Source organism: Mustela nigripes, chromosome 9 (genome assembly GCF_022355385.1).
Source record: "Mustela nigripes isolate SB6536 chromosome 9, MUSNIG.SB6536, whole genome shotgun sequence".
NCBI classification, from domain to species: Eukaryota; Metazoa; Chordata; class Mammalia; order Carnivora; family Mustelidae; genus Mustela; species Mustela nigripes.
Window position 1 is genome coordinate 55,935,485 of NC_081565.1, and position 17,422 is coordinate 55,952,906.

The 17,422-nt window shown below is 33.3% G+C and overlaps 1 pseudogene; it reads right to left on the reverse strand.

Moving 5' to 3' along the window:
- Positions 1 to 14,525: 14,525 nt before the first annotated feature.
- The window catches only part of LOC132024142 (ubiquitin-like domain-containing CTD phosphatase 1), a 153,143-nt pseudogene continuing 150,246 nt past the window's right edge, over positions 14,526 to 17,422 (reverse strand).

The following is a 17,422-nucleotide window of genomic DNA, read 5'->3' on the forward strand; positions in this document are numbered from 1 at the left end:
TTTCTTGCAAGGCTGGCTTAATGGTCATGAATTCCTTTAGTTTTTGTTTGTTTGGGTGGGGGGGAGTTTTTATCTCTCCTTTGATTCCGAATGGCAGCCGTGTTGGATAGAGTATTCTTGGCTTCAGATTTTTCCATTCAGAACTTTGAATATATCATGCCTCTTTCTTCTGGGTTACCAGATTTCTGTTGAAGAAACTTCAGCTTGCCTTATGGGATTTCCCTTGTAAGTTTAGGACTTCTTTTGTCTTGCTGCTTTTTAAGATTGTTTTTTTCTTTATCAGTATACTTTGGAAATTTAGCTATAATACAAGTATTGGCCTGCTTTTGTTGATTTTAGTGGGAGTTCTCTGTATCTCCTGACTGGGATGTCTGTTTCCTTCTCCAAATTAGGGATGTTTTCAGCTAGTATTTCCTTATATAAATTTGTTACTCCTTCTTTCTCTTCTTCTTCTAGGACTGTAATACAAATGTTAATATATTTAATGGACTTACTGAGTTACTATGTCTATCCTCATGTTACATATTTTTTCTCTCCTTTTTTTCAACTTCATTATTTTCCATTATTTTGTCTACTAGTTCACTATTTCTTTCCTCTGCTTCTTTCAGCCTACTGTTCATTGCATCAAGTCTGTTTCCAATCTCATTTATTGCATTCTTCATTCATGATTCCTTTTATCTTTGCTGTAAGGGTCTCCCTATGTCTTCTATTTTTTTCAAGCCCAGTGAGTATTCTTATGATTTTTGCTTTAAATTTTCCATCAGCCATGTTACTTATATCTATTTTGCCTAGATCTCTGGCTGTGACCTCATCTTGTTCTTTCTTTTGGGATAAATTCCTCTTTCATGGCATATTATCTAAGTCTCTATATGATTCTCTGTTAGAAAGGGCAGTTATGTCTCCTGACCCAGAAAGTAGTTGCCTTATGATGTAACGGCCTTATGATGTAGTCATGTAGTGCCCTGGGCCTCGTGTTTCAGGCAGTGTCTCCAGTGTGTGCAACATTTGTTATGCTATTGTGCTGTGGCTGACCTATTCTTCAAGCCGGTTATCCACAGAGGTTATCCTTGTCTTCCGTGTGCAGTGGAGGTTCCTAATCTGAATGCGGTGCGTTTTAACTAGGTTTCCTTTGTTCTGCTTGTGAAATAAGACTGAAAACCAACTCTAACAGAACTTTGGCCTTGCAGAACTCTCTGTTTGGAAGACGTGGTGTGTGTAGGGATTTGTGCTGGTATTCTATATTTATTTAGATTATAATCAATAGAGTATTATTTGAAAGTTTCCCCTTCCTATGAGATGTCTAGCATTTGTTACAGGTTAACACTAAGAAAGCAAAGACTTCAAGATTTTAAAAAATTGCAGTTTCCTTATTGAGGATTATAGAATCATGAATAAGTTCAATCATTTTTTTTCAGTTACTTAAGAGCATTAGTTGAGCTTTTATCATTTAACAAAACTTCAAATCATTTTTTTATTTAAAGGCACAATATTAGAAAAAAATAAAAACAAACACAAAACAAAACAAAACCTCATATTTAACTCTATTTCAGTGATTTAATCTTTGTGCATTTAATCTCTTTTAATATTGTCTATGCATTTTCTCTCTTTTGTGTGAATATTTCTGAATAGCATTTTAAGCAATTTCAAACAAAACTCAAAGTTGCCAGTATTGTCAGTCTCCATGAAAAATAAGCTCACCAAATTAGGAGAGGGGAGAAAACATAGGAATAGTTATATAACACTTTTGGTGTGACACCTGTTCTTGTTTCATTAAATTAATAATAATAGATGTCGTAGATTCATTTCCTGCTTCTTTTTCTCACTTTTCTTCTTTCTTGTAACATAAAAACCTCAAAAACACTTGGGTAATCAAAAGACCATGTGTGGACTATTTTTTGAATTTCCTCATCTCAAGCTATTTTCGGTTGATGAAATGTATTGTGTTTTTTTTTTAATTTAAATTTCAAATATAAAGAAATGTGTCAATAACAATTTTCATGTTATTTGACACACATCATGAATATTTGGAATAAGGAAGTAGTTTATACATGGTACTGTATGTGTGATTTTATGGGACTGTAAGGTGATTTTAGTTATAAAAGTATCTCTGTAGCTTGAATTGTGCTCTTTAAGAAAATTTGAACTGTGACAAACAAACAAAAAAAATCACTCAAGAAATATAAAAGAATCCTAGGACACTTGGGCAGCTCAGTGGGGTAAGCCTCTGCCTTCAGCTCAGGTCAAGATCTCAGGGTCCTGGGATGGAGCCCAGCATCTGGGTCCCACCCTCCTGCCAGCATCTCCCACCCTCCTGCCTGCCTCTCTGCCTACTTGTGATCTTTGTCTGTAAAATAAATAAATAAAATATTTAAGAAAAGAAAATATAAAAGAATCCAAAATATTTGGAGATAGCTCTTAAGACTTATTTGACATTTTCTAACTGCATCCCACTTGAGGCAATCAGAAAAAAGTGGAGACATAGTTTGTGTTAAGACAAATGCTGCTGTTAGACAGGTGTATAATTAAATTTCAAGTAGAAATATGAAGAGACTTGTGAGAACTGAGGGGGGAAAGTTGAATGTAAATAAGTGCAATATTTAATTACATTTTAAAATTATTTATGTCATGGGGCGCCTGGGTGGCTCAGTGGTTAAGCCGCTGCCTTCGGCTCAGGTCATGATCTCAGGGTCCTGGGATCGAGTCCCGCATCGGGCTCTCTGCTCAGCAGGGAGCCTGCTTCCTCCTCTCTCTCTCTCTCTGCCTGCCTCTCTGCCTACTTGTGATTTCTCTCTGTCAAATAAATAAATAAAATCTAAAATAAATAAATAAATAAATAAATAAATAAATAAAATTATTTATGTCATAAATAATAGCAACTTTGCTTTGAAAAACAAACATGAACTACAGTAGCATAAACTCAATATTCTATTTAGATATAAACCAATTTTAACTAACTGTCATGAACATACATATAAATATTTTCTTATAAAAGCAAATTTGATGTATTATGAAATTAATACAATCTTCCAAGTAGAAATATCAGGTGTTCTGAAAAGCCACCATTGATCCCTCAAAAGTTTTGCTAATGAAGCACTATAATCCAAACAAATAATGATCAATTCTATTACTCTATATAAAAATGTATGCTTCTATGAAAGACATACTACTAAAATTCAGTTAAATGAGGCAGGTTAAGTCTTTTAGTTTGCCTGAATCCTCATCATAAATTTTGCCTTTGAATTGTCAGGAGCTCTTAGAAAAATAGATCAAATTTATCACCTGTGCCTGTGGAATGTTATGAATATGAACAAAAGAAGATTGTGTCTATACCAAGAAGAGATCAGAAATTGCATTTTAGTGAAAGAGGTTATAAAGTTTTTCTGGATCCTTCTTTGAAACAATTTAATAAAAGGTGATCATATTTTATTAAAGATTACACACCAATTAATCAGGTTATACACTTTCTCCTTTGGGGAAGATGAGTTAACAAGATGCAGTCTTAATAGAAATATCTTCTCTTAATGTGTAAAGGTAGAAGATAGAGAGAAATCATCAATAGTCCTTCCAATCCTGAACATGCTTTTCTACTATTTATGTTAAAATACAAGTTGGCTTTAGAAGAGCAAGGCATGTATTAAAATTTCTATCTTGGGGCACCTGGGTGGCTCAGTCAGTTAAGTGTTCAACAATTGGTTTCAGCTCTGGTCATGATCTCAAGGTCATGGGATTCAGCCTTATGCTGGGCTCCATGTTGAGCATGAAGTCTGCTTTGGATTTTCTCCCTCTCTTTCTCCCTCTGTCCCTCACTCAATCATGCCTATCTAAAATAAATAAGTCTTATTTTTTCTTTTTTTTTTAATATTTTATTTGTCAGAGAGAAAGAGTACAAGCAGGGGAAGCAGCAGGTGGAGAGAGAAACAGGCTCCACACGGAGCAAGGAGTTTGATGCAGGACTTGATCACAGTATCCTGAGATCATGACCCAAGCCGAAGGCAGATGCTTAACCAACTGAGTCACCCAGGTTTTCCTTAAAAAATTTTTTCTATCTCAATGGTACAAATCTTTGCTGCTACTTAAACAATCTCCATTGGACTTTATGAATATCAATTAATTTTAATGGGTGAGAAACTTAGGTTTCCAAAGGCTTTTCACTTTTTAAGATTTTGTCAATGTTTACATCTGTACCAGATTTGCATGTTCTTGTGTGTGTGCATGCATGTGTGAGATTATTATCTTAATGTATGAACATTTCCCAAATTCCAGTTTGGGAAATGGAAGAGTAATAGAATATAATAAATATATAGCACATTTTTATATTAATGTGTCATATCTGAAACATGAAAGAAAATAAAATGTTATGATGATGACACTCTGTTACTGTCAAATCCTTTTCCACCTTTCAAATTATATGCAACTCTCAAATATATTCAAAGTATTAAATGAGGATAAAATGAGAGTTCTGATTTTTGTCCTCTCTGGCCCTCATTGTTATTTTATACTTATTTTAATAAAATTTATCAATTTAAAAAGATTATAATCCAGGCCCATAAAAAGCTTAGAAGTTGCCAAGCTGTTTTAACAATAAATAAGAAGATAAACAAATTGAAAATCAATAACTCTCCTTAGTTCTTTAAGAAGGGAGGTTACAAAACAAACCACTGCCTATATAATTGGAGAGACACATAATCTCTTATCACAGCTTACCAAAAAGGAACTTCCCATAAACAGGGCTAGGAAGAGAAATCAGACTATAACTGACAAATAGCTAGAGAATTAGAGTAGATTAATCTAAGTATTTAAAAAAATCCAGAGAGACCCAGTCATTGGAGACCCTCCACACTTTGTTGAATTTTACCTCATGGAACTCTAACCAGTTATCATAGTCAAAATATAAGAAAAAATCCCCTCCAGATTCTTCCAACATATGGAAGGGAAAATGGACCATTCTGAATATTCAATTATTCTGTTCTCCTCAATAAGAAACCTTCAGAAGAGATTAATTAACCTGTGCTTACTGTGTTAGTAACAGAGCATAACTAGTCAAGGGGAGGGGAATTATGCAACTATAAATGGATATCCTTCTACTTAGAGAAATGGAAGTGCCTAACTTCAGCTCCCTTTCTAGCCTTCTAGCCTATATGAGGGAAGGAAAATAACCAACTCCAGGCTGTTCTAGCCATCCTGTCCCACTGGAAAGAAGGAAGGGGCGGGGAACCTCATAAGGGTATAAGATACTTATAGTCCAGATCACTTAAAGGCTAAGACTTAGCCATAAGAATACAAAACATTTCCAACTCTTACATATTTTCTCCACATTACAAAGGCTGTTTACAGTAGTTCCCTTTATCCAATATATCATGTCTGGCTACTTCATATTGGAGTTGGACAAAATTGTAAACATATATTGAATTTTTTAAAAGCAGCATACATGCTATGAAAGGAGAAGAAATGGAATCATATTAAATGTTCAGTTATAGCCACAAAAGACTAAAAGAAGAAAAATAATGAAGGTAATTATAAGAACAAAGAGTAAAGGCAACAAAAAGAAAAAATCCTGTTACAGATGCTGCAGTTATTGATCCAACTGTATCAATAATTCCTTTGAACTTCAATGATCTAAGTGAACAATTAAAAGACAGAGATGGTTAGAATGGATCTAAAATCAAGACCCAAATATATATTGTTCACAAAAAAGAAAAAAACAAAACTGTCAAGTAATATAAGATAAAAGTAAGTGGAAGGAGAAAAATTTACCATTCTAACACTAACCAAAAGGAAATGGGAGTAGCTCTATTAATTTCAGATACATCAACTTCAAAGAAAGAAAACTTATCAGGAAAAAAGAGGAGCATCACATAATGGTAAAGGCATCAAATCTCCAAAAAGACATTGAAGTATATGCACCTAATGCACTTGAAATATATCCACCTAACAAGAGTGTCAAAGTATATGAGGGGAAAACTGTGTGCATAGAACTTTGAGAAGAAATAGATGAATCTACTATTAGACAGAAACTTAATACCAGTCTATCGGAAATGAACAAGCAGAGTATCAGTAAAGAAATAAACTCAATAATAGCATCAGCCAAATAATAAACATCTGTAGACTATTCTGTCCAACAACAATAGATAGATTATTCTTCTCAGGTTCTTATGGAACATTCACTAAGAACACATTTTGAGCATTTTGAGTCATAAAACACATAAAACACATTTCAAATTTTTTTAAAGATTTTATTTATTTATTTGACAGACAGAGATCACAAGTAAGCAGAGAGAGGAGGAAGCAGGCTCCCTGATGAGCAGAGAGCCCGATGTGGGGCTCAATCCCAGGACCCTGAGATCATGACCACCGAAGGCAGAGGTTTTAACCCACTGAGCCACCCAGGCGCCCCCACATTTCAAATTTAAAAAAAGATAAATTGTACAAAGTCTGCTCTTAGATAACCATGGAATCAAAGTGTACAACTTTGATAAGAGATTTTGATAATGCATAACCTTGCATGTGTGGGAGCAGAGGATATGTGGGAAATCTTTATCTTCCACTCATTTTTGCTGTGAACTTAAAAAAAGCTCTATAAAATAAAGTCAATTTTTGAAAATATATAGTGATTATTTGTATTATGAATGGACAATTTTGTGCAGTTGAAGGTACTAGCATAGCAAAAACACATAGAATTCTGCCTCAAGAATTATAATAATAATAAAAAAGTAACCATATTTTTTTTTGCCTTTGTCTCACCTCTTGTGATGATCAGTCTATAGAGAACATAAACCAGAATTTATTGGCCACCTATTGCATTTGGAATTTACCAACATTTGTAAATGTTTTATTTTTCTCATAATGGCTTGCAGAACAGAAATTATTTTATCAACTATCAACTAGTTGCAACATGATTGTGATAAATTATGAAAATGACTTACCATTATTCCTGATATTCAAACTATCATTGTTATTTTAACTATCTTTTTTCTTTCCTGGATCTGTTCTCTGAATTGCCCTTCTTAACCCCTACCCTCAAAAATGGGATATGTCTATGGATAAGAAAGACTAATTCATATATGCCATGAAGCAAGGACTATTATAGGGATCACTTAACTCATTTTTTATTTAGTGTGTAGGTGTTAGTTGAATGCTGTAAGACTTACCAATAAGAAGGCAATACAATAGTGAGAAACTGTAATTGAGAGGGGAAAAATAAGAGACTCAACTGGGTCTTACATTCAAAGGATATAGGCAAGGGTAATAATAAAATTTCCCATGCTTAGAGCAGTATAACACTCTAAGGTAATATTGTCACATGGTTTTCCTTTCATGCCCTTTTAACAAAAAATAAACAAATAAAAAAGGAGAGAAATTATAAAAGATTATGAGACTATGACAAAAAGTAAGAACTAGAATTTTTCTGAAACTCTGAACTCTAAAATTTTGTGTATGTTTTATTATTTGCATGGAAACAGGCATTTTAAAAAGCTATTTTGTCTTGTTAAAAGGTATGTAGTCTTTGACAAGAACTCTAATGATTTAGAACTGAGAAAAAACTAACCCCAATTTTACACTTAAACCTCCAATATCTCCAACTTTTTTCTTTTTAAATATTTTATTTATTTATTTGACACAGAGAGAGAGAAAGAGATCACAAGTAAGCAGAGAGGCAGGCAGAGTGAAAGGGAGAAGCAGGCTCCCTGCTGAGCAGAGAGCCCAATGCGGGGCTCAATCCCAGGACCCTAAGACCATGACCTGAGCCGAAGGCAGAGGCTTAACCCACTGAGCCACCCAGGTACCCCTATCTCCAGCCTTTTATATGTCAATCACTAGGTTGCAATTTTCATTACTTTTAATATTAAAATATAACCTCATTTACCTCCAAGAGTTGCTGAATAGATCAGATGAGATGATTATGAAATCATGTGTTAAATAACATATGTAGATGCATGGTCCCATGTATATTGTTATTTTTACAGTAGTTTCAAATCTGTAACTTGGTCTTGTTTAAGTTCACAGTGTTGATGAGGTACCAAGAAATAGCCTCAAAATACTTGCAAAACCTATCTTATGCTCTAATGAGTGTTAACCTTGCTCCAGTTAATTTCTAATTGATCTCTCTATTAAGGAAAAATCCCTATCTTAGTGATCCTTTCAAGCATCTTATAAAATATGAGAGAAACTCACCTCACGTAGACTTTTCAAGTGTGAGCATTATATAATCGTAATGAGCAACTTTCTTCTATGTTTTCCTTTTGATTTTACCAGAGACTTAATATTCCTCTAAGTTAACAAGATGTCTGACAATGTGTAACCTGATGCTTTGTTTAGCATCATTTAATTGGTAGCTTTCCTGTATTATTGGTCTTTGTAAGAGTGCATTCTAGTTAATATAGCCATCTTGGCTTGGAAAAAGTTTTGTAAAAGGATTGCTAGGAAACAACAAACATGATTATAATATTTTATTTTTTATTTTTTTTAAAGATTTTGTTTATTTATTTGACAGACAGAGATCACAAGTAGGCAGAGAGGCAGGCAGAGAGAGAGAGAGAGAGAGAGAGAGAGGGAAGCAGGCTCCCTGCTGAGCAGAGAGCCCGATTCGGGGCTGGATCCCAGGACCCTGAGATCATGACCTGAGCTGAAGGCAGCGGCTTAACCCACTGAGCCACCCAGGCGCCCCTGATTATAATATTTTAGTTTTCCATTATTTGTTTAGGATTTAGATCTTTTGCAAAACACACATGCACACAGAGCTAAAAATAAGCTTGAAGCAACCTATTTAGAATATAAGATGAATAATAAAATGCAAATACTATTATCTTAAAACTATTGATTAAAAGGTAAAAAGCATCAAAGTAGGGGTTAGAGAATGGTTCAAAGTAGGCCATGTCCACTTGAAATTTTAGCCTTTAAATGAAATGTCTGCATGTTCAATTTTGTGTTAACTTTAGTTTTTCTTATAATGCCTGGACCTTGACATGACTTTTTTGTTTGTTTGTTCTTGAGAAATGATTTTTAAAAGATTTTATTTATTTGAAAGACAGAGAGATGAGCACAGGTCAGGGGCAGAGGAAGAGAGAGAGAGAGGGAGAAGCAGACTCCCAGCTGAGCAGGACACCTGATGCGGGGATTGATCCCAGGACTGAATATCATGACCTGAGCTGAAAGCCACCCAGGTGCCCCATGGAGAAATGGTGTTAAGAGAACATTAAATAGGGTGCTGGGTGGCTCAGTTGTTTAAGTGACTGCTTTCAACTCAGGTCATGATCCTGGAGTCCTGGGATGCAGTTCTGCATTGGGCTCCCTGTGCAGCGGGGAGTCTTCTCCTTCTGATGCTCTCTCTCTCATGTTCTCTCTCATTGTCTCTCGAATAAATAAGTGAATAAGGTAAATAAAATCTTAAAAAAAAAAAAAAGAGAGAGAGAGAGCATGAGAACCTTAAATAAGTGTAAAATTCAGTTGTTGTTGTTGTTGTAGTTTTAATAGGCAGGAAAAGTAGAAACATGATAACTATGTGTGCTACTTTCGGAGAACATAAGGACAAAAATATAATCTGAGGTGTTTTTATTTTTGTTTTTGTTTTTTTAGTTTGTTTGTTTTGTGATTTTATGTGTTTTAGAGGAAAAGGGAGAGCATGAATGGGAAGGGCAGAGGGAGAGGGAGCATCTTAAACATGCTCCATGCTGTGGGGAGCTCAACAGAGTGATGAATCCCATGACCCTCAGATAATGACCTGAGCTGAAACCAAGAGTCTGAAACTTAACTGACTGCACCACCCAGGCACCCCAACTTGATTTTTCTTTCATATAAATAGTTTTCTGAGTGTTAGAGAAGTCATCCTTATGGGCCAGTCTTATTTTAGTATTTGTGGAAATATTACAACAAATCAATGACTGAGGTGTTTTTCTATTTTGTTTTGACTTCTAGGGAAACTTACTAAATTTCTTCCGTAGCTGAAGTAACTCTGTCAAGAAGATAATGGTTTGATTATTCTACTTGAATATATACAGAGTCAATATGTATCTTAATACAGTCAACTGGTGTTGAGAAAGATATCATATTATGTGATTGGATAATTAAAGGGAAATTAGAGATTTGCACCATTCATCATTTGATTTATGTTTCCCAAAATGGAAAAACAAAAAAGTCTCTTAAAGAATGAGATTTGTTCTAAGTTAATTCTGCTTCCTAATTTGAACTGGTTATTTCCTAACATCATATTAAATGGTCATTGCAACTGCTGATGACTAGTGCATAACCTGGAAGAACACATTTCCACTTCATTAAATTCCTATCTGGTGATAAACTAATTTAACCCAACATAATTCACATACTTGCTGGACCTAATTACCTTACCAATACAATCTGTAGATATAAACACCTGCAGTGCTATAATTAGAAAAAATATCATCAACTAATTCAATAAAAGTAATTTTCCCCTTCATTACACAGTAACTGTCTTTGTTAACTAATTGTAGTGTGGCTTAAAGCACTGCTAAAAATATTAATATTATTAAATTTTTCCTGCTCCTGCCATCTGAACATTTGACATCAGGTCTCTGAATCTTAGTTATTTAGGAAGTATGCATGTTAGCTTGAGAGTAAATGGAAACAGCAGGCTGTGCAGCCATTAACATCTATGGTTGGTGCAACCAAATAAATGGAAGACTTGAACAGGCTGCAAAGTACGGTGATCAGGGAAGCATAGTTCTATTTCCCTAATGAAAAAATAATGATATTTTATTTATTCTGATGTTAACAATTACATCGGTAGTGCTGCCTTAGTTAAGGCATGACTTGGGTAAGGATAGCCAACATTCACAGACCCGTATCCCTGGGGATAAAAATATATGTTTATAAAAAATAAAAAATTAATAAAGAAAAAAATAAAATAAAATTCAAATCATAAAAAAAAAAGATAGTTCTGGAAAACTCTGTCCTTTTAGTGCTATAGAATGAAAGTATTTTCTTATTGGACTTTCTTACTGTGTTTGGTTTTGACCCAGATGCCCTTGAAGAAGAACATACACTGGAGTCTTGCCTGATGAGTAAGAGCTACTACCTATTGTACTAGAGGCCCCTTGGTATGTTCTATGAATAGCAGAAAATGGGAGAGAGGAGTTCGTTGTATTATCTTGTGCTTATTCACATGGTATCTTACTATGACTTTTTTTCTTTAGAGAATTTTTCAGAAGCTATGAAATGTCTCATACTGGATTTAAAAAAAAATACTTATTTTGAGCAGAAATAATACATCACTTGAGTGAGAAGATCAACCGGTTGTCAGGTTCTAGAAATATTATCCACAACTCTAAGTACTTTTATTTTACCATTTAGAAATAATCATTGTTCCTGCAAGCAGCTTATTCTTATGGAGCTCCTATAAAGACACATTGTTATGCTTGGAGGGAATATACTGAGAACATATTCTATCTGCTTACTACCTATCTACCTACCTACTTATGTTAGCTGTGTACCTAAATTGATGGCTTCCACTCAAGCCATTAAACTTACTATTGCTTCAGATTTCATCAATTATTTATAAGCCAAGCACTCAAAAATTTAAAAACCTTCTGTCATCCTGCCAGTGAGGATGTTAGAAAAAAATGTTTATGCTTTTCTTATTGTAGATCAATTCTTTCTAGCTTAAATCCTTCTCACATAAAATACTGGTATAACAAACTACCTGGACACTCTTGGCCAATAATTTTGCCTGCCAGCTGGCCTTGGAGGAAGTAATCAAGAGAACATGACTGCAGGTTGACCCTTGAGTTGGGTCTAGACAATCAGTGGATCCTGACCGCCCCCGCCCTCCATCCTTGGAATATATGCTCTGCTTACTGTTCCCACAGTGGGGGCTGTTCCAAGAGCATAACCTGAGGGATTAAAGGGTTGTCCAGACCACCAGGATGGTATATATGACTGAGCTCAGTTGTGGTCTCTATAGAAACTTTCAAGATTCAGTGATGGGTACCTAGGGCTGGGAAGGGGGAAGTGGAGATCTCATCTTACAGCCATCTAAAATAAATCTTATTAAGTTCCCTTATTAAAGCTACTACCTACCAATCAGAAGTTGTCTGCCTCTTTTGTCTATATACCTTTTCCCTCTGTGTAAGAGGCCAGTTTGCAAACTAATAGCCAGAGAATAATTTATATGTGTATAGAATAAATAGGTGTGCCAGCATTCTACCCTGAAAAATTACAGTCAGGAAATGGGTTAAAAAGTGTAAGTTTTTAGAAAAACACAACTGTGTTAGAAATATATTCATAATCAGCAACTTTTATATCAAAGTACTTTATTTCGCATGTAATACAATTTTCATGTAACATTTCATTTGATCTTTGCAGCAATACTCTAAAGAAGATATGTCTCAGCAGTGTATTAGGTAATTTGTCAGAATTTTATCAGTAGTAAACTATGGAATTATGGCTTTTAAGTTTAAGTAAATTCCAAAAATCTATGCTTTTCCCCTTGTATCTTGCTGCTTTTGTTGTATCTGCAATTTTTTATATAAGATCTTATAGTATGCTTATGTACATTTATCTTATAAACCCCGTACGTGCTTACAGTTGTATAAATAAGCACATACACATACACATCCATGAATGTTTTCACACAGATTTTTCACACAGATTTACTAATTTTCAAACTGAGGTATGAACTTAAGTTCATCAATCTACAATGGTATATTTTCTTCCTAGGATAAATTAAGAAAGATTTTTACACTAATTGAAAAATTGATAACGTAATTATTCATAGTGCTAAAGACGGTATTTTAAATCAGTGGAAAATCATGTTAATGTTGCCTTTATTAGATATTAAAACACGGTTAAACACACCAAAACTACTTTTTAAATCAGTGTAATATGGTTTTCTGGCAAGTTGTATTATATTATTTGCAATTACATGGAAATTTTAAAATAATTAAATTCAATGAGACCATGTTATGTCTTTACCCAGAAAACTGATATTTAGTTTAAATTGCAAAAAACAAGAAAGAAAGAAAGAAAGAAAGAAAGAAAGAAAGAAAGAAAGAAAGAAAGAAAGAAAGAAAGAAAAAGAAAGAAAGAAAGAAAGGAAATATATACAGAGCTCTGGGATAATTCTGCAAAGCAGTTGTGAACATCAGTGAAAATAGTCCTTTTGTGGACTTGAGGACTTTTTATTTTTGTTGATCTATATAGCTAATGTTTCTCAGAGTACTTTTTCCCCCCACATGTGAAGAGATAAGCATTACATATATCTAAAGACAACATATTATTCTCAAGAGAAAATATATTTTCTCTAATTTTGCCTGTAATTCTTGTCCCTTTAGTCTCAAGTTATTAAATAGTCTGAGGAAAAAACCCAGATATTGGGTCCTGACAGACTTGTATCCAAATCAAAGTCCTAACCATGTCAGTCACAAGGCAAAATTCTGTGATATAGTTGAGGACTTCTATCTTTATTTCCATCATTTTTTTAAAAAAAGATAATAGTTTACATGACAATGTATATTTGTTTAGTTTGGAAATCCAGGACAGGTGAAGGCAATTTAGTACTACTGAAAGAGTTGTAACTCTCAATCAAGAGAAAAATAGCTACATTCTATAGTATATGGGTTAGAAAATTGTACTTTATTCTTCTGATCTCGTGGTTTAATATGAATTGAATTAAATCGAGCATTTACTTTGGAACAGGAAAGTTGAATTATTTTTTTTTCATGATTACATGATGAGTTTATAACAGGAAAGATAGTGTTCAATATTAAAACAAGGGAAGATTTTACAGCAAGACAAATCTGTCTTGCCTTGCAAATTCTACAATTTAGTAGCTATTTGCCATTGGTCAAGCTACTGACCATATCTTCGAATGAATATCTTCAAAGATTAAATGAATTTCATATCTCTTAATTTACTACAAGCATTGTGCTTACATTACAAAACGTGCTTACAAACATTAAATTATGATTGATAATAGTAGTATTTTCTATGTACCCTATACATGCACAGATACATATATAACAATGTATATAAAATATATATCATATAATATATTATATATGTGTATATATATTTATATATATACATACATATGTGTGTGTATATGCATATATATAACTTAAGCCTTTCCCAATAACACATATATTGTTGTTTCTATTTAATAAGAATAAGAACTTATTCTATATTCTTATTCTTATTCTATATATATACACATATATGTGTGTGTATATATATATATATATATATATATATCCTTATTCTATATTCTTATTCTTATTCTATTCTACAAAAGAATAGAATGTAGAAGTGCTATGGAAAAGCATCACTGTCTGCCATTTAGCTGAACTTCACCACACATATTTTTTGAGATAATTATAAAAAACATTTTGATGTCAAGGCACTTCATCTTTCCTAATCACCTCATTTTACTTGTATAAAAGCAAAAATATATTTAATTTCCCCTTTATTTACAATGAAAAGTGATTAAAGAGTTCAGAGATAAGTTACACATTTTATTTATCCTTAAAATGCCCACTATTTTTTTTAATTTTTAATTTTTAATTTTTTTCTAAAGTATTTGCTATCTCCTTGAGGTACTGAGTTAACTTTAAAAGTTCTTTGTCTTTATCTCAATTTAAGTGCGCTTTCATAAAAGGCCTTATCTTTAATCCATTCTGTGGACTAATGTGGGTTCATTAGAAAATTTCTTCCTATGTCATCAAACATTATGGTATTTTTTTTCTGTAAAACTCTGAAAACTTCCCCCATATAACACCAAGAGGTTTTACATCTATTAATCCTCTCCTTGGAGTATGCACAGTTATCATAGCAGCACTGTCCAACATGAAGGTAATCTTATAATTTGCATTTGTGCTCACTCCAAGCTCTTTCATTTTAGCTTCAATCCACTTCATATTTGTTGTGGACCAAATAACAATGTCATAATCCTCATATGCAGATGTTAGGAACTCATGAAGATATGGCCGCATAAATTCTATTCCAGTCTCTGCACAAGACCTACGGTCAAATAATGTATAACCAACATCTAGTACCAAAAGCTTTTTTCCTTCCCTGGGAGGATTCAAAATTTCCACTTTATACTCTTTTATGCCCACTGTTTATAATACAGTAATAATTTTGCTAAGCTTGAATGAACTCTAGCTTATTCTTTCTATTATGTCTAACCCAAAGTGATATTCTCAAAATCTCCAAGTGCTAAAAGAAATGTGTAATTTTTTATCTTCCTTTTAGTTAAAAACAAAAAAAAAATCTAAGTCTCCAAATTGTTATTTAAAGGACACTATATTGAACCAGCCATCTAATGCTTGACTGTTTCTATATTATCAACTAACAGTTAAAAATGATATGGTTGGACAACTACAAATATAGGACAAATAAACACAAGATCATATTACTTTGAATTAAAAAATCCTTCGTTATTTATAAATAAGATGGACATATATCAAGAATTTATTTTTTCTCCATATAACAGTGTTTATCATTTAACCACATTATTTTTCAAGCTTAATTGAAAATCACAATTCTGCCTTATCATGAACGATGTTTCTTGTCATACAGACATGTCCAGTGACTCACAATTTTTACAACTGTATTTTCTAAACTATGACAACTTTATGCCCAAGAATATGACAACTTAGATCTAAAAAAACAAGACTAAACAAAACAAAATACTAAAAAATAAAACATACCAGAAATAGAAAAGAAATAAATATTTGAATAGTTCCATATTACTGAAGTTGTAGGGTCTACAATTTTTATTTTTTTTCCCAAGAAAACTCCTGATGAAGATGGCTCAAATGATGAATTTTTCCAGTATGTTAAGGCTATCAGAAAAACTTTACACAAACTTTTTCAGAAATGGAGAAAGATGGATGGCCTGCAGACTCATACGCCTGTTTTTAGGTACATGTTTTTAGGGCAGAAGTTCAGAAGTTAACTTTCATATGTTTAATCACCTATGTTTCATCACAGAATCAATGGATTTATAGACATTATCATATTGTTGGATCCTAATTATGCTATCCAATATACAGTTGACCCTTGAACCACACAGGTTTGAACTATATGGGTCCTCTTAATATATGTATTTTTTACAGTATGGTACTATAATATATTTTCTCTTATGATTTTCTTAACATTCAATGCTCTAACTTATTTACTGTAAGAATACAGTATATAATAAAAAATAATACAGTATATATTACATACAACATATAAAATATGTATTAATCAGCTGTTTATGTTGTCAATAAGGCTTCCAGTCAACAGTAGTCTAATAGTAGTTAGGTTTTGGGGGAATCAAAAGTTATACACAGATTGTCAACTGTACGAGGGTTAGTACCCCAACCCTTGTATTGTTTCAGGGACTACTGTACTTGTTTTCCTTCCCAGTTATCTATCCTTTATGTATTTTGTGAGATGTATGTTTCTTGTCAATGTATTTTATAAACTTGAAAAAGGCAAGACTAAGGGGAGAATTCCCTATAGATTTCAAAAAAAGTTGACCATAAATTTTTATTTTAAAATTGAATTCATACACCTAATTACCAAACCATCCATATAACTATTGTTAATAGGCCCACTTTTCCCCTACTTTCCTCAAAGCTGTGATGAAAGAACACATGTCTGCAGGATTTACATCACCTGCTATATTCCATGTGGTTAGGCTAATGTGATTCCTATTAAGAAAATTCATGCTAAGTTCCAGTGGACACAGTTCCTGTCTTGATCTCAATAATCACTGTCTGCCTTGTTCATGAAGTTAAGTGCCTTGTTCTTTTTACCAACTAACCTAATCTTATCTATTCCTAAATGATGATAATATTAATTTAACCTGATTCTCCATTTAAATACATGATGTATCAATTTGTTAGCATATGATGTCTACCTTTTAACAATCTATCAATATGCAATTCTAGTTAGTATGTGTCACACTTCATGATAAATCTAAATCTATGGAATTTTGATCAGAATGGCATTAAAAGTATAGATTGCTCTAGGCAGTAGATATTTTAACAATGTTTATTCTTCCGATCCAAAGCATGGAATGGTCTTCCATCGTTTTGTGTCTTCCTCAATTTCTTTCATGAGTGTTCTGTACTTCCTCGAGTACAGATCCTTTACCTCTCTGGTTAGGTTTATTCCCAAGTATCATATGGTTGTTGGTGCTATACTAAATGGATTGATTCTCTAATTTCCCTTTCTGTATTTTCATTGTTAGTGTATAAGATAGCCACTGATTTCTGTACATTGACTGTATCCTGCCACATTACTGAGTTGCTGTATGAGTTCTAGTAGTTTGGGGGTGGAGTCTTTTGAGTTTTCCATATAAAGAATCATGTCATCTGTGAAGAGAGAGAGTTTGACTCCTTCCTTGCCAATTTGGATACCTTTTTCTTCTCTTTGTTGTCTGATTGCTGTTGCTAGGACTTCT